Source organism: Podarcis vaucheri, assembly GCF_965113315.1.
Source record: "Podarcis vaucheri genome assembly, chromosome: Z".
Taxonomy (NCBI): domain Eukaryota; kingdom Metazoa; phylum Chordata; class Lepidosauria; order Squamata; family Lacertidae; genus Podarcis; species Podarcis vaucheri.
Window position 1 is genome coordinate 19,654,028 of NC_138758.1, and position 18,574 is coordinate 19,672,601.

General features: G+C 44.6%; 1 long non-coding RNA gene across 1 annotated transcript; it reads left to right on the top strand.

The window, feature by feature from the left end:
* Positions 1-14,798: 14,798 nt before the first annotated feature.
* Positions 14,799-16,246, top strand: LOC309523397. The gene is made up of 2 exons (XR_014215349.1): positions 14,799-14,963; positions 16,010-16,246. It is a non-coding gene; the product is annotated as an uncharacterized lncRNA (long non-coding RNA).
* The last annotated feature ends 2,328 nt before the right edge of the window (positions 16,247-18,574 follow it).

An 18,574-nucleotide genomic window follows, 5' to 3' on the forward strand; every position in this document is an offset into this window, starting at 1 on the left:
TATTCCCTAGACCAGGGATGGGGAACTTCGGGTCGTGGGTGGTGGGGTAATTAATCCCTCTGTGTCTCTCAGTCTGACTCTCAGGTGATACACTCTCTCCCCAGGCCAAACCCCTCAGTGGTCCTGCTCCACATCCTCTGCCAGCTCTCTTGTCTGGGCTGGAATAAGTCTACCTGTTTGACCAAACAAGGAACAGTTCCTTGCAGTCCTGGTATGGCTTTAATTTCATCACCACAATGTGAACAGACCCTCCAAGTGTCCCTATTTTCCAGGGATGTCCCTGATTTAGAAAAGCCGTCCGTGTTTCTGATTTGATCCTGGAATGTCCCTCTTTTCCTTAGGGCATCCGTATTTTCACTGGGGAAACGTTGGAGCTTGAGTGTATGTGAGGTGGCCTAGAAGCAGGCAGAAGTCAGAGAGACAAAGCCATGCATGGTTTCTGTTTGAATCCAAAGCTGTGACTGTGGGAAAAGCAAGACCTTCTCTGGAGTGTTAATACTGTGAGCCGCTCCATTGTAGGCTCAGGCTGTATATATGTGTAAATAAACCATATATCATTCTGAGGAAATTGGAACCCCTGGGATCTCACACCACTCTAAGATTGGAGTGCCATGCAACAGAATGCATTTCACACTTATCAGCTTTTGCACTTCCAGAAAAATTGTGACTTCAACCATCGTCCCTAAAAACATCAACTTCTTTAAATAAATAAAATAAAAAGTATAGCCCTTGGAGACTACTTTTCATCTGGAAATGTTTAGGCATTGGAATGCGTGGTTTTCCCTTTTATCAATCTTTGCACTTCTGCGAAAACATTGCATGACTTCAATAATTGTCCTTGCAAGCACCAACCTGCTACTCTGGAAAGGCCATGGTGGTACAAGCCAGCAACAGCACAGCACACAGTGTCCTAAGTATGTTTGTAAGTATATTTGTTTACTTATAATGGCGTGCTCTGCCCTAAGGACGTGCTCTACGGGGAGCTGGCTTCAGGCACCAGGACCATTGCCAGACCATCTCTGCATTACAAAGATGTCTGCAAATGATAGACAGATAGGTTGTGCATCCCTGGCAGTGACTAGAGAAGGAATAACAGCTGGGAAGAGTGCAGAGAGAAGAAACGCTGTGCAGTAGCACAACCAGACACCTTCATCTGCCACAAGACAGGTGTTGTAACCTTCCAACAGTTTGACTCCAGCCCCAAAGGCGCATTCCTCCATTGTCTTCTGAGACAGACAGATGCCAACAACTCGTAAGGAGGAGGAAATCTTTTAGCCCATCTTGCTGGGATGTCTACCAGTATGTTACAGTTAGCTGAGAACCTACATTTCCCATGCACAAACATTGCAGATTTATTGCAAATTTATTTTTCTTGTTTTAAAAAGTTTAATGTGGGGGGGGGGGGAGAGAGAGAGAGACATAAGCTCTAAGCTTGACAGTGCAGCCCTATATATGTCTGCTCTATCAAAAGGAAGTCTTGTTAGTTCAATGGGGCTTGCTCCTAGGTAAGCAAATATAGGATTGCCATTTAAGAAGTGTTGGTTTCAGGGGGATTATTTGATTATTATTTTTTCAATGGCAAAGAGCAATACATTAACCAACATTTCATTACACAAGTCAACATATACCAGAAAGGTGAACTATTTCCCCCCAAGAAATCAGCCTTGAAATGTGGATGCAAAGCAGCCCTAATTTGCATAAACGTTGTGCCCATTTAAGCATTTCCCACACTTTCTCTTAAGAACACAGGCTAAACTTGGCAGGCTGTCATTATGAATAAACAGGCCTATGTTTAACCTGGATCGAACCCACAAACGCATGATAGAGTTTGTATAATGTCTGATTTAACAGATGCTTCTCCCATTTGCAGTTTTGCCAAAGTGCTTTCGCTGCTTAATCTGGCCAAAATAATCCATCTGAATCCAGTTAAAGCATCTAAATCCTCTTCCCTGTGATCATCTTTGAGGGCTGGGAGACATCCCCCCCTCTTTGCAGACACTTATTGGACAAATCACTTACTTCCCTTAAATCTGTCATTGATCAGACTGAGCCAATTTGGGTGCTTAAGAACGACAAGACCAATTTCTCCTCCTGTGCCTCATCTCCAAAAACTGCTAGCAGAAGATCCCTTCCACTTGGTGTTGGAAAGTCACCACCACTCCATGCCAGAGAGAATACTCAATTTTGGCTGAGTAGGTCAGGCATAGGCAACCTAAGGCCCAGGGGCCAGATGTGGCCCAATCGCCTTCTCAAACTGGCCCGCAGATGGTCCAGGAATCAGCGTGTTTTTACATGAGTAGAATGTGTCCTTTTATTTAAAAAGCACCTCTGGGTTATTTGTGAGGCCTGCCTGGTGTTTTTACATAAGTAGAATGTGTGCTTTTATTTAAAATGCATCTTTGGGTTATTTGTGGAGCATAGGAATTCGTTCATTTATTCCCCTCCCCCCCAAATATAGTACAGCCCACCACATGGTCTGAGGGACGGTGGACCGGCCCACGGCTGAAAAAGGTTGCTGACCTGTGGAGTGGGACAGAAAGTAGACTGCCCAACCGTAGCTAGAGGCAGAACCAATGGATCCATCTAACACTGGTCTTCCCTATCGAGTCCTACAATGGCAGCACTGAGACTGAAGAGGAGGAAACTGGCAGACACCACCACCCTGGACTAGATAAAAATAAGAAAGCCAGTGGGTGGGAGCTGGCTGAGGCTGGCTGAGGTTGATAGGGCAGTACCCCATTGGGCCTAATGAACCATCCACCATTGGCAATGCCTAATAATTAAAGGGCAGTTTAATCTTGCTCATATGGTGCAGCAAGAAAATTGCTGGCACATTTTCAAAGCTAAGCAGGGTCCAGTATGGTTTCAAATTGGATGAGAGACCATGGATTGAGATTCCAGCATTGCAGAGGATTGGATCCTTGGCATCCCCCCCAACTCTGATTTTATGAACTAATATTCACATGAGAAAGATCCAATGGAGTTTGGCAAGAACACTGTATGTATGTAGTTTTAGTTAGTTATAATAAGTACAAAATGTGTTTTGCACAGCCAAACTACCAAAGTTCTTACTTTAAAAGTGTGTGCCTGGCAAGCTAATTGGTGGCAACTTAATCCATGCCCTATCATAACTGTGCTGCTCTGCTGTGCAAAGCAAAGCAAAGCAATGGCCATCTTGCTAGGCTTTGGTAGAGCTTGATAGCTGGAGATGCTTGCCTGATGGGCAGTGCTGGCCAATTTATATTCCTAGGACCTGGAATGCAGATCATAGCCTACCTTTCAAGCTGCTGGCACTGAACTGAATGTTCTTCTTGTTTATGTATACCCCAGACTAGGTAACGGTAAAGGTAAAGGACCCCTGACAGTTAAGTCCAGTCGCGAATGACTCTGGGATTGTGGTGCTCATCTCGTTTTACTGGCCGAGGGAGCTGATGTTTGTCCGCAGACAGTTTTTCCGGGTCATGTGGCCAGCATGACTAAGCCGCTTCTGGCAAACCAGAGCAGCGCATGGAAACGCCGTTTGCCTTCCTGCTGGAGCAGTACCTATTTATCTACTTGCAATTTACATGCTTTCAAACTGCTAGGTTGGCAGGAACTGGGACCGAGCAACAGGATCTCACCCCATCACAGGGATTCGAACCACCAACCTTCCAATCAGCAAGCCCTAGGCTCAGTAGTTTAGACCGCAGTGCCATCAGCGTCCCTACTCCAGACTAGAGGCAGCATTAAATGCATACAGTGGTACCTCGGGTTACATACACTTCAGGTTACGTACGCTTCAGGTTACAGACTCCGCGAACCCAGAAATAGTGCCTTGGGTTAAGAACTTTGCTTCAGGATAAGAACAGAAATCGTGCTCCGGCAGCATGGCAGCAGCAGGAGGCCCCATTAGCTAAAGTGGTGCTTCAGGTTAAGAACAGTTTCAGGTTAAGAATAGACCTCCGGAACGAATTAAGTACGTAACCAGAGGTGCCACTGTATTTGCATTTAACATATACTTTTCTAAATTAACTGGGATTGCAGCAGACAGGGAGGGGAAGTTTAAACATTGCTTCTGTTGGTTTGGTTGTGTTGCAAATTCCTCTCCAGAAACTCTTATTTGCATTAGGATGAAATCTCCCATCAGCATGAAATAGCAGCTGTGGAGGTTTATCTGAACCACAGCAAAGGAGGGCAGGGTTAGTTTTTCCCCTCCACATCTGCTCTTATTCCAAGAACTATCACACTCAATCGGCTTCTCTCTCTCTATATATATAATCTAGTTATGGGGTTTGTAGGTGCTTTCTTGGGTCCAGTAATTGTTAGAATTTAATTAGGGCTTGTGTGTTAAAATTGCGTGTCAGACTACCAAGTGTCAGAACGTTAACTAGACCCATGTGTATTACTGTGTATTAAGCACTGTGTTTGGACCCACTCCTAAACCTCTGGAATTATCATGCGTGGAGGGCTTATGAAGCTGGACAAACTTCCTGAACTGTTTATTAGACACCTCTTTAATCCTAGGGAATCAACATGAGTTAAGTGTTAATTGAGTCAGACTAATTTCCCTTGAGGTAATAGGCTAGGATAAGGATCCATTAGAACCATAGAGGATTAAAGGAGTGGGGCCTCTCCCTATGTTAGAAAAGACTAGAGCTTAGGCTCAGCAAAGTTAGAGTAAACTGCACATAATGTGACCCAGGAAGGCAAGCTGCAGAGCAGGGATTCTTCTGTGTCTATGGGAGAAGCTAGAACCTCTTGGAATGTGAGTGCTGTGAGCCCCTGCCTCGTAGGCTCAGGTTGTATATATGTGTGAATAAACAATATATCATTAAGTCTCTGGTGTCACTCATTGTCCAACAGGAAACGCAAACCCCAGATAAGCCCCTGGAACTTCCCAGAATCTTGTACTGCTGTGGATATTGGGGTGGCATGTAACAATATAATACACACATTAAATGCAAGGAGACACTCAATGCCTCATCTAGTTTGGAATCAAATAAATACGTAAAATGTTTACTGTGCTCATGTGGGAGAGGTATGTGGGTGTGGATCTGCAGGACAAAACGAGAAGTAGGAGCTCAAAAATCCATTTGGTGAAGGATCCACTGCACAATATCTTATATCACAATATAAGAGCTGAGGCTATGTGTGCATTTAAAAAAAAACCCAAAAAAACCCACCAATCACCTTTCTTTTCATTTTGCTGTCCCCTTTCCCTCACTCACTCCCTGCACTGCTGACACCAGCCTGGCTCTACTCCTCATCCATCTTTCCATGTTATATTTTGAGAAAAAGGATCAAACCATGACAAGAGCATGGTTTAGACATTGCGGTAAAGGACTGATCTCCTTCCTGACAGCTAATGCCATCAGGGACTGTCAAACAGAGTCTTCTATGAAAAGTGCTTCTCCTTTTTTTTTTAAGTCGTAAGGAAAGGAATGTACTTAAAAACGAATGTCTCCTGACATCCAGTTATTTTAATGCTTTGTCTGATATCTCCTCCAGTTAAATATTCATTTAGCTATGTTTCTTACACAGTTGTCATTGTTACTTATATTCTGCATTAGGTTGAATATTATATTATGCATTTGTATTCTGCCGCGTTGCTGTGCCATGCCTGTACTTGCTCTCCCAAAAGGTTAAAAGCAGTTTTTGCAGGTGTGGTGATTCAGTCTTGATGGGGTAAAAGGGTTAATCATCCCTTCCCCTTTTGTCACAGCTTGACCTCCCTCTGGATGCTTTAAATAAATAAAAGGAGATTAAAAGGTCAGAGCATCTCACATGTTATGCTTGATTTGACCCTAAGCCTGGAGATCAACGCCCTTTCAGATGGAGAAATAAACTAATGTAGAGTTGGGTATTGTGGCAGCAGTCTCTGTCACCAAACCTTGCACAGATTCCATTGGTAAAGGTAAAGGGACCCCTGACCATTAGGTCCAGTCGTGACCGACTCTGGGGTTGCGGCGCTCATCTCGTTTTATTGGCCGAGGGAGCCGGCGTACAGCTTCCGGGTCATGTGGCCAGCATGACTAAGACGCTTCTGGAGAACCAGAGCAGTGCACGGAAATGCCGTTTACCTTCCCGCCGGAGCGGTACCTATTTATCTACTTGCACTTTGGCGTGCTTTCGAACTGCTAGGTTGGCAAGAGCTGGGACTGAGCAACGGGAGTTCACCCCGTCGCAGGGATTCGAACCACCAACCTTCTGATCGGCAAGTCCTAGGCTCTGTGGTTTAACCCACAGAGCCACCCGCGCCCCTTCCATTGGTGGCCAGTGCCTAATGGTAGGCTGAAAGGAGAGGCTGGCCAGTAGTAGGCAGAGGCAGAGCCAACAGCAAATGGAGTCGACATTTGCCCACATCCTTGTCCCTGCTGAGTTCTACAAAAAGATTGCAGATCGGGAATGATTGGCAAAGCTACCCACGGGCTGGCTTGTAAATAGGAAGGCAGGTGGGCTTCAAGGAGCTGGGACTGAAGTTAGTGGGGCACTGGCCCCATTTTTGTCCTATTGGCACCTGCCTTCACTGACACTTTGGTTTCAAAATTTCTGAAATTAGCCCATACACCCAAGCCAAATCCCAGTATCTGCTGCTCCCCAGTGCAATTGCCAGAAAAGGAAAGGAACTGTTTCCTTTGCTGCAACCTCCTGCCCTGAGTTCTACAAAGACAACACTGAGACAAAGGAGAAGGAAGCTAGCAGCTGGGGACACCTCCTGGACAGGCTGTAAGCAGGAAGGCAGGCAGGTGGGGTCTGCCTAAGGGCAGACTGAGGTTGGCGGGGCAGTGACGTGATTTGCCCTAAAAGACCGCCCTCCACTGCCTCTGAGCATTTCGTGTTGGACAGTCCAGACTGGTGTGCACCACACTAATCGCTCATTGCAGACAACCAGGGTTTTGCCTCATTGCATAGCTCACAAAAGTGAAGCAGTGCAAAGGTGCCAGCTATTAATTATCAGCTGAGCACACTAGCCAATCCCAGCTTATGTATGCATATAGCATCCTGACTTCTGAGCTGGAGCTGAGTTGTTGGTTGCTAAGAGCAGCACCAGCATCCTTGTTCTATACTTTGGTTATCTTTAGAGTCTGGCCCACACCTCTGGCTCCTATTCGGCTTGTATTGGCCTCACTCTTGCCTCTTGGGAACACACTTTTATCTAGGCACCCAGAAAGGAAGGTAGTCCACAGGCAAGGGCAAGGTGTCATGGACTGGCTGGATGCAGAGGAATGATGGGAGGAACTAACTTGGGAACTCTCAAGGAAAGAAGGCTACCATTAGAGCCTGGGGATTGGTGGTGGGGCAATAACGAGTGGTCACAGGGGAAAGGATTGGGAAAAGGAGGTGTTGGAAGCTGAAGAGGTAACAGGGCTTAGTGAGCAGGAAGAGTCTGTGGCAGAGAGAAGTCCAGAATCAGAAGCTGGAGCAGGAGGATGGGAAGAGGGAGATCAAGAAGCAGAGATTAGTCAGGCTGGTGAAAAGTCATGGGTGTCTCTCCTTTCCCTACTGTGACAAGCTCCCTTCCCACCTGGTCACCCACAACCAGGAGAGGCACGAAGGGCGGAGGATAGGTTGATTGCACACAGGCGCAGTTTCCGATTGCTTGGGAAAAGCCCTGGAGAGGAGAACACTTAGATGGCTGTGAGGAGGCAGAGGCTTCCAGTCTTGGCAACGGATTTCATGGAGTAATAATGAGCTGCTGTGCTCATTAGACCAGACACTCAGAGAAGTCTGTGGAGATCATGTTTTTGCTAATGAAGAGTTAACTCCAACTTTTAATTGTGTGATTACTGACCAGCAGGCTCCTGTGACACAAGGGCATTCAGGAGTGTTTGTGTCCATGGCTCTAGATTGAGGGCCTGCTGGACTATTGCTGAACTGAGGCAGCCTCATGATTGCCATGGATGCCATGAAGCCCCAAGCCAGCCCATTTGAGGCAACTTTGGCATGGATATTGGAGTGCCCCAGCACCACCGTGTGAGGAAATAATCCTTCAGTAGGTTCTGGAGAGGCTAATTGGCAACTTAAATGCCTTAAATTGCATCCCCTCCCCATTCCACTCGTAAAGGACACTAATAGTCCAGTCATTGGCTCTCCATAACATTTGTGCGTTCTAAATCAAGCTGCCAACACACATAAATGGGCAGTTAATTAATTTTGATCTTAACATTAAACTATTACCTCTGCTCAGTCTTCAGGGAGAGACATTAATAACATTGGTTCAGCAGCCTCCTCTGTGCCCAATGGTGGAAGGAGAGTAGCCAGGCACATCTAAAGAAGGTGGAAAGTACCCAGTGTACCATATGAACCAGCTGTGAGATCAAAACCTCAGTTCTCAGAGCCACACCTGATGTTGGAGAAGGTGTGCAGTGTGTTCGCATTTCTGGCTTTCTGGTGCCTTTAAGCATAGAGATAGTGGGCCGGTGGCCCTCTGGATTTTGCTGGACTACAAGTCCCATCATCCCTGACAACTGGCCAAGCTGGAAAGAACTGGTGGGAGTTGGAGTCCTAGCAACACGTGCAGAGAGCAAAACGTTCCCCATCCACATTCTGGCAGCTTTTTGAGAAGGAAGCACCTGGGACATCTCCAGGATGAGGTTACCTCTGAGAAGGAACAATCAAATATATCAATTTCAGTTTATTGAAATTTCTTATTTTTCCAAGCTTAAGTTCAGTCCTCCACATTTCTGCATCAGTTTTTCTTTTTCCAGTTCTCATGAAGATGCCCCAGCATTTTTGTGAAAAGTTCTCCTGCTATGCACAATTTTATATGCAATCTGACTGAAATACACATTTTTGCAAAGCAATTTTCGCTAATATAATGCATTTTTGTAAGTTATATCCACTAATATGTGCATTGCCATAGTGCATGCATTCTTGTATATTGCACTGCAAGATTTAGATTAGAATAGATTTTGAAGGATAGCTATGTTTCAGTTCATAAAGTCTTTCAGAAAATGATAATTGGGTAAGTTATCCTTCAAATGCAAACTGAATTGCATTCCCTACCTTCCCCTACAGGAAGGCAAACACACACACACACACACACACACACACACGAGCCTCTGAAACTCACTTACAGATAGTACCTAACACCACAGAAACTGGCGTTGATACGCCCAGGAACCTCACCAAAACACTAGAGAGGCTGCACCTCCACAGGCACATACCTCCACACGTGGTGGGTATATCCCAAAATCCAAATCTTCTGGACAGCAATCATACAAGAAATAAGCAAAATAACTAAACAAGTACTAGACGTCATCCCAGTACTGGCCTTACTGGACATCTTCCAAGATAACAATGCCCACTATAAAGATCTCATAAGCCACCTACTATCAACAGCAAGAAACATCATAGCCAGATACTGGAAGGACCTGTCAGGCATAAACCTGGAACACTGATATCAAGTAGTATGGGAAAGAGCTTTACTAGAAAAGCTAACCAGTTGACTGAAACTGACATGGGGAGAAATAGAAGAGGATGCCTTCACTTCAGCATGGCTCCCCTTTATCACATACACAGCCCAACAAGACAACAACGCAAACCCACTGACAGCATATGATTTGTTATGGCAGACTCTTGAGAGTCCCATGGACTGCAAGAAGATCAAACCTCTCCATTCTGAAGGAAATCAGCCCTGAGTGCTCACTGGAAGGGCAGACCGTGAAGCTGAGGCTCCAAGACTTTGGCCACCTCATGAGAAGAGAAGACTCCCTGGAAAAGACCCTGATGTTGGGAAAGATGGAGGGCACAAGGAGAAGGGGACGACAGAGGACGAGATGGTTGGACAGTGTTCTCAAAGCTACCAGCATGAGTTTGACCAAATTGCGGTCCATGGGGTCACGAAGAGCCGGACATGACTAAACAACAACTTAACCCAACAATCCACCCCACGCACAAACAAATCCACTGCAGCCAGCCAAAGACAATCAACCACACCCCAGGCCACCCCAACCTCTCTCATCACCAAGGAAACATAACAAGCGAATAGAAAGAACACCTACCCAAGTAACGCTGACACAAAAACCCAATGCATACACTTAGTAAAAGAACATAAGCTTTACCACCCCACCCACTCTCTCCTGTACCCTCCCTCTTTTATCCCCAACCCTATACTGCATATAACACCAATGTCTCACAACAAATGTAACTGATCTGTAGAAAACACAACCTGAAGAAAGAGACAATGCACATGCTTTGAGGAAAATCTTTAATATTTATTTTTTTAAAAATACACATTTGAACCTGATCCAGTCACAATGTCGCCCACCCCATCCTCAGAGTCAAGTTTATATTTCATATCAATCATTTTGCTTTGGCATTTTAAAGTTGTAAAGCACCTTGGGTCCCTTGGAAGAAAGGCGGTATATGAATATAATATAATATAATATAATATAATATAATATAATATAATATAATATAATATAATATAATATAATATAATATAATATAATATAATATAATATAATATAATATAATATAATATAATATAATAAATAAAAGTTTATCCCAGCTCCGGAATATATGGCATCCCTGATGCTATGCTTGGCTAATCTGTGTGCAGGATCCTGGGTGCAAGTGGTTTGAAAATGTAACTTTCAGGGGGTCTCTTATGTTTGTTTGGGGCCTGGCATACTTTTGATGAAACCCATTTGCTTTGCATTCAGTGCTGTGCAGAGCTCATTAAACCTGGTAAACGATCAGCGCTGGGAAGATAATTAGCACCCAATAATGGAATAAGAATAGATTACAGAAACAATAACATTTTGCAGTTCATCTACCGGAAAAGAGAAAAAAGGGGGAGGAAATGAAAATTGCAGTTTTTCTGTTAGGTAAGTCGAGAGCTTGTATAATCTCTCATTACTGAACATTAATGAGGATTGACGGAGTCCTATTCAATTCCAGAGATAACCATCAAATGCTTCTATATTGGGAGGACGGCTCCGCTCCCGCCCCTTCCCCCACCTCCAAGGAAGATCAGGCAGCATTAATACCGACTGAAAAGAGAGAAGGGAGCGAGATAATGCATTTCATTTCTCCAGTTGTCATCGTCGTCAGAGTTGCCTTATGCTTCGCCATCCTCCCTCCACCAGTGAAACAGAAAACATTCTAGCAAAGGCATAGAACATACATTTCTTCAGGGTGAGCCAGCCAAGAGACATTACCAAGATGTATTTCCCCCTTCTTCTCATCTCAAGATAATCTCTCTGCAACGAGCTTTCATGAAGAACACTCAGATCCAGGAGTACAGAAGTTTCAGCTCAGGGACCAAATGCCCACCTCTAGGAGGCATTGGCAAATGTGTCAGTTTGGGTTTCTCTCCCTTCCTTGCACCAGAAACCCACCCATAAAAAGGTGGGCTTTTTACAATAAGGAAAATGGTAAGAGAAATGCACTGGGAAATATAGGGTAGCAGCTGCCAGATGTGATGTTGTGTAAAAGGTAAAGGTACCCCTGCGCGTACGGGCCAGTCTTGCCAGACTCTAGGGTTGTGCGCCCATCTCACTCAAGAGGCCGGGGGCCAGCGCTGTCCGAAGACACTTCCGGGTCACGTGGCCAGCGTGACATCGCTGCTCTGGCGAACCAGAGCCGCACACGGAAACGCCGTTTACCTTCCCGCTTGTAAGCGGTCCCTATTTATCTACTTGCACCCGAGGGTGCTTTCGAACTGCTAGGTTGGCAGGCGCTGGGACCGAACGACAGGAGCGCACCCCGCCGCAGGGATTCGAACCGCCGACCTTTCGATCGGCAAGCCCTAGGCGCTGAGGCTTTTACCCACAGCGCCACCTGCGTCCCATTTGATGTTGTGTAACCTCTCTGCAAACAAATCGAAATTAATGCTCAATGGACAGGTGATCTGGAAGCAGAGTTTGGTCATTTTACTGACTCCAGGACCCACCAGAAGATGCCAGGAATTGAACCCAAGACCTTCTGCATGTAAAATGCATGCCATACCACTAAACTACTAAAATGAGTTTAAGCAAACGTATGAAAGTATGCTATACTGAGTCAGATCGCTTATGCCAATAGTGTCTACTCTGGATGGCAGGAATCTTTTCCAGTCCTACCTGAAGTATAGCTAGGGTTGGAAGAACCTGTCAGTTTCAGTTTCTCTTAGTTTCTAATTTTTCCAGTTCTGTTCTCCATATAAGTTTGCATATATGTTTTTTTTAAAGCGCTCATGAAAATTCATCAGCATTTTAGTGACATTTCCCTACTATACAGTTTTATATGCAGTTTTGACTACATGTTTTTTGCAAAGCAATCTTCTCTAATATAATACATTTTCATATATTGTTTTCACGAATATATGCATTTATATGCACACTTTACTCTAGCGCATGCATTATTATTTTTTACACTTTCTTTGGCTGGAGAATTGCATTGCAAAATTCGGGGGCGGGGAGCATTTTGAAAGCTAGCTTATTTTGAAAGCTAGTTATTGTTTCAGAAAATGCAGATGCATAAGCTCACCTTTAAATGCAAACTGAATCAAATTTGTTGCCCATCCCTACCCTGCAGGCATCTCTAATCTAAGAGTGGGGAAGTGGCAATGCTCTATCTCATGGGTAGGCAAACTAAGGCCCAGGGCCCAGATCCAGCCCAATAGCCTTCTAAATCTGGCCCATGGATGGTCCGGGGATCAGAGTGCTTTTACATGAGTAGAATGTGGGCTTTTATTTAAAATGCATCTCTGGGTTATTTGTGGGGCACAGAAATTTGTTCTTTCTTTTTTTCAAAATATAGTCCATCCCCCCACAAGGTCTGAGGGACAGTGGACCGGCTCCCTGCTGAAAAAGTTTGCTGACCCCTGTCTGATAAAAGGAATGGATTCTAACCTGCTTAGGAGTCAGTATGTTCTGGGACCAAGTCACACTTTACATGCTCCAGGCTGTTTGATACATGTTGATATTTGTATGTCAGAAACCAGCCAGCAGTAAATCACATGGCGTAGGAGACATTAACTCTTTATTAGAAAAAAAAAGATGTGCTCAGCAAACCTTCCCAGTAGATCTTGCCTCCTATGAGGCAGTTGCAAAGTCCTCCCACAACTGCCTAAGTCTCTTCCTCTCCAGGGTTTTCTGTAAGCAATCAGAAACTGTGTCTGCACATCGCCAATCTTTCCTCCGCCCTTTTCACGCCTCGCCTAGTTCTGGGATATCAGCAGGGAAAGGAGCTTGTTGTAGCAGGAGGGGGAAACACCTGTGACTCTTCACCAGCCTGACTCCTCTTAGCCTCCCTTCTCTGACTCTCCTGCTCTCTGCCACAGGCTCCCCCTGCTCACTTAGCCCTGTTACTTCTTCAGCTTCTGACACCTTCACTTCCCAATCTTCTCCCTCTGATCACACACGGTTGTCCCATTGCCAGTCCCCACGCTCTGACCCTTCTTCCATTGGGGTTCCGCAGCTGGATCCTCCCATCGTTCCTCCAGCCCATGACATTGTAGCAGTAAATCCTGTAAATAAAGTGTGAAGCTCCAATGCATTCTATTAATGGAAGATAAGGCTATCAGCTATGCTCTGTCTCTGTCCTCAGAGGGAGTATGCTTTTGAATACCAGTTGCTGGAACTGAAAGTGCAGAGAGTGCTGCTGTGCTCAGGTGCTGATTGAGGGCTGCCAACCAGAAGAGACATGTTGTTGGCAACTGTGAGAACAGAGCATTGGGTTAGATTTTCTAGACTCTGGCCTGATTTAGCAGGGCTCTTCTTATGATGACAAAGAAGGGAATGTAGATCTCAGTATGTGCTTAATTTGCCCACCAAAATAAAACGGGGCTTAATGAATATGTGTTATTTTGATGGGATCATGTTCTTATGTTTCAACTGTTTTAAAACTGGATTTTTTTTTCCTTTTTAACATAACAAAAATTTCATGCATCAGATGTCGGTTCAAACCCAAATGAAGTTCTGCCCAATTTTGCACTGTTTGCAAAAATTTCATTCAAAGTCTCAAGAGCAGGAATGGTTGCCTATGAAATATTTGAAAAACATACCCAACACCATCCAGAATACATATCTCAAGCTTCAAATTAATATAAAACACTTTGCATTTAAGTGCAATTCAAGATACATTGTGGCCAAAAACATTTGAATGTTTGATTTCCCCCCACCTTAAAAAAAAAAAAGTTTGAGCATTGCCATTTTTTCCACAGAGTGGTTTTATGCACTACAGGTCTGAATAAAACTCATAGAACATGCTTTTGTCACTGTTTTGAGGTATAAAACATAGCCCTGCCCATCTGGTAATTGTGGAAAAGTCCTCCACAATTACCAGATGGGCAGGGTATATAAAAAAAATATTATTATTATTACCATTAAGAGTGGTATAGCTGCTGTTTTTCCAGGTTTTCTTTCTGGTACCCTGTCACATAACATCATATTTATTAATATAATAATCTGGAATAATGTGCTTTTTTAAAAAAACAAAAAACCAGCTTTTTCTTCTAGCACCAAAAAATCCAAATTTTGTGAAAGATCTGGAACGGATTCTCAGTACTTTCATTTGACTTTCATGTATACAAACACTGTCCTGGTTGGTTTTTTGGTTTTGCTTTTTGCTTTTGGATTGGTGGGTGTGTTTTGGGAACATCTGTTTCATGCCACTACCCTTTCACAGGTCTGGGCTGTCAGTTTCCGAGCTCAGTTCAGAGGAGAGATGTGGCAGACAGAGGCGACCGTAACTAGATCAAAGCATTGCTCACGATAGCAAGCGTTATCTGCAGACAAAATTACATCACAATAACCAGGTTTGCCATAGCTCGGACAAACACTCTGTTCCTCTTAGAGCACTGGGCATTAAATACAAACAGGGAAAGAAGATATGGAAAGGCTATCCTTGCGTGCATACTCATAATGCTGACGTTTACTACCTGGGTACCTGAGCGGGTGCCTGCAGCCGCAGAACTTTTCTCAGTTCAGACACAAGCAACCAGTCGTGTAGGAATCAAAACTCAACTCTATAATAGCCGCTACGTGCGACCACAGGTACAGAGATACAAATTCCCTCCATAAAATGTTGGCTCAAACGGCAACTACATATGGTACGTCGGGGGAAGCCCTTAATCTCCCCCCAAAAAACCTGTTTGTGAAATGCGCAAGGTGATTTCGTGAATAGATGACCAGCACCACCTACTGGCCGGTACAGGAATATCCATTCAAACACCCTCTGAGAACCAAACAGTAGTGCCAATCTTCCAAAAAAAGGTTACTCCTGGCTTTGTCTCTGTTTTGTAACAACAGCAGTCAGTGCTGTTCCCAAGAGGTTTTGCTGGACACTGATTGTGGGGGAGGCAGCAGAAGCTGGCAGGGAGGAGGGTGGTCATGATCTCCCCAATTTCCCTGTTTGATTCTTCCTCCTGCCCTGATTCCTGCATTGGAGGACAAATGTCTGCAGTGGAGAGTCTGCTGTATTTATGGTGGTTCCCTGCATGAATTAGAACAGTGCACCAAAGAGTGCAGAACTAGTCAGCACATCCCTATTCTTCCTCTTGCCATGGAAGAAGCAATACCTGAAGAGGACGTAATTTTAACTTCACTGAATTTCCAGGCCAGTAAACCTTAGAAACTGAAATATAAGTTTCCCAAGGAGAAAAAAACCTGCAGCAAAATTATAATGTGAAAGTTTAGGGAAACTGATCAGTGGTGCAGTGTGGGATGTGGGTGACCACTGAGCCTCTTGAGCTTGCTGATTAGAAGGTCAGCGGTTTGAATCCCCACAACAGAGTAAGCTCCTGTTGCTCTGTCCCAGCTCCTGCCAACCTAGGATTTCGAAAGCATGCCAGTGCAAGTAGATAAATAGGTACCACTCTGGCGGGAAGATAAACGGCGTTTCTGTGAGCTCTGGTTTCCATCACAGTGTTCCATTGTGCCAGAAGCAGTTTAGTCATGCTGGCCACATGACCCGGAAAGCTGTCTGTGGACAAACGCCGGCTCCCTTGGCCTGAAAGCGAGATGACCGCCGCAACCCCATAGTCGCCCTTGACTGGACTTAACTGTCCAGGGATCCTTTACCTTTTACCTTTTCCATGCAGAAGCTCCCATTCCTGCCATCTTGAGTCAGAATGAAATATTAAGTAGCAACTGCTGAGAAAGGCCTCCTCTTGAAACCCTGCTGAACCACCTGTCAGACACAGCTGATGACATCAGGATGGAAAGAGGCTGAGCTGGTTAATGGACACAGAGATTGATCAGGTAGAAGGTGCATTTCTCTGCGTGAAATGTGGGTACTCTGAAATATTATGGAACTTCGAAGATGCAGTCCCCCCCCCCCAATTGTGGCATAGGAAGTGAGTCTCCACCTCCAGGCATTTCCTTACTGATGTGATTAGATTCCTTTCATAACCAGTTATTTGCATGGATGAGCTGGCTGCAGTTACTTCTGCATAGGCACCCAGTCTGATGCTACCCTTACAGATGGTGGTAAGAAGAACAAAGGATGCTGCCTTGTACTGAGTCAGAGAAGGTCAGTATTGTGCACACTGACTGGCAGCAGCTTCCCAAGGCTTCAAGTCCTACTAGAGATGTCAGGGATTGAACCAAGGACCTTCTGCATACAAAGCAGGTACTCTGCCAATAGTCAGGTGCCAATCATTTAGACTGGGGGTTGGTGACTGCAGGCCAACTTTGACAACCTGTCCTCTGTGCAGCATTTCCCAAGCACCCGACAATCAATTAAATGTTGTTTGCTTGGGAACTATAGTGCAGCCTGTGGACCACAGGGATCAGCTGTGCAATGGGGTTCCTTGCAGGAAATTTGGTTTTACAGCCAATGCATCAGGCTAGAAGTCACTGCCCATCAACTGTTGATCAGCGGCTTGAACTCACCCCCCTCACCCTGACTTTCCGCTGCATCTCTGCCATCACATAGTATATCAGTTGTGGGGAAGGTGGGTCGTTGTTTGGAGGAAAGCACCTCACGAGCCAAATCAGGACCCATCCCAGGCCAGATTTGGCCCATGGGCCAAAGGCTCCTCACCCCTGATTTAAGCTTTTAGCAAATCAAAACCAGCTCTCTCACTGGTGCCTGTCTGGGAGCTGTTGAGAGGCTAATGCAAATATTGGCCCATCAGTGTAATGTGCTCCTGTGGTCTCGCTGCTGAAGCGTGTCAGCATTCCTCAAGGGGAGCCCCACGTGGCACACCATGCAGTGCACCAACCTCTAAATGCGCTCATCGTGCTTTAAAAAAAAAAAGCCTGTGGGACCCAGGTGCTCACTTGACTTGCATTCAATCACCATAAGCAGAACTGACACTGATTGATCACCATTGAGTGACACTTCTCTCCCTTCCGCATGCTAATGAGAGAAAATCAAAGTAGTGCTCAAAGCAGGCTGCAGCAAAAGGTGCTGTTCCTGCCTGGGCCCCAGACGCAGGAACAGTGATCACATTTCACTGAGGCTTGGTCGTCTGTCTTGCACTGAGCTGTGGAAGAGGCTGCTGCTTTTATAACATAAGGTTTTCCTTTCTTTTCTCTGCAAGTAGAAACCAGCATAATGCTCTTGCATGGATACAGCAGTTTTCAAATACTGGGAAGGCTTTGTTTCCTTTTCCACAGTTGTTGCATGCAGAGCCATTTCCGTTCTGCTGCAGTTTGTATTCCACCAGAAATTATATTATTTGTCTTGCTGTCCGATGAGGCAAAATTACGCAACCTACACAATTTCCATAATTAATTACATAACTTAAGTTGTCATTACGTTATTCCATCCCATTAATTTCAAAGGGAAAGCAACACAAATGTGGGGTAAAAGTAATCTATTATGTGTTGTTTGGGGACTGAAAGCAACAACTACAGCAAATACTGATCGTATTTGCTGGATTGGTTCCCATTCTGGAGGCGAGATGAATAGGTCAACATCAGCAATTTCCACTCCCATTTAGATTTCTGTCCTTCTCTGACATCCCAAGGAACCACTCATATTAATAGGCATTGTCTATGTGAATTCAAAACAGAAGTCTTTGCAAAAAATATTGCTAGCCAAAGAAAATTTGAACAGAAAAGGAATCAGATTAAAGATACCTGATTTAGAGTGACAGCTAGATTCAGATCCCTACTCGATAATGTGGTTTGGGAATTTATGTTGAAGAACTTGGAGCTTATGGAGGTGGGTCAAGACTTTTTTAACGGCATTGAAGCAATATATACGGACCAGAAAGCAAGATTGATAGTAAACAACTCTATCACAGAAGAAATAAAGATATGTAAAGGTACAAGGCAGGGCTGCCCACTTTCGCCTCTACTATTCATTGTAGTTTTGGAAGTCCTTCTAAATGCAATTAGACAAAATAGCCAAATTAAAGGGGTGACATTAGGAGTAAATGAATACAAAATCAAGGCCTTCGCGGATGACGTGGTTTTGACGGTGGAAGAACCCATAGAAAGTATAAAAGAGATATTAGAGGAGATGGAACAATTCGGAAAAATGGCAGGATTTAGGCTGAATAAGAAAAAGACTAAAATGATAGTAAAAAATATGGATGGCGATAAGATCAAATTATTACAACAAAGAACGGAAATTGAGGTTGTGAAAAAGATTAAATACTTAGGAATATGGCTTTCCGATAGGAACATAGATTTATATCAACTTAACTATATCC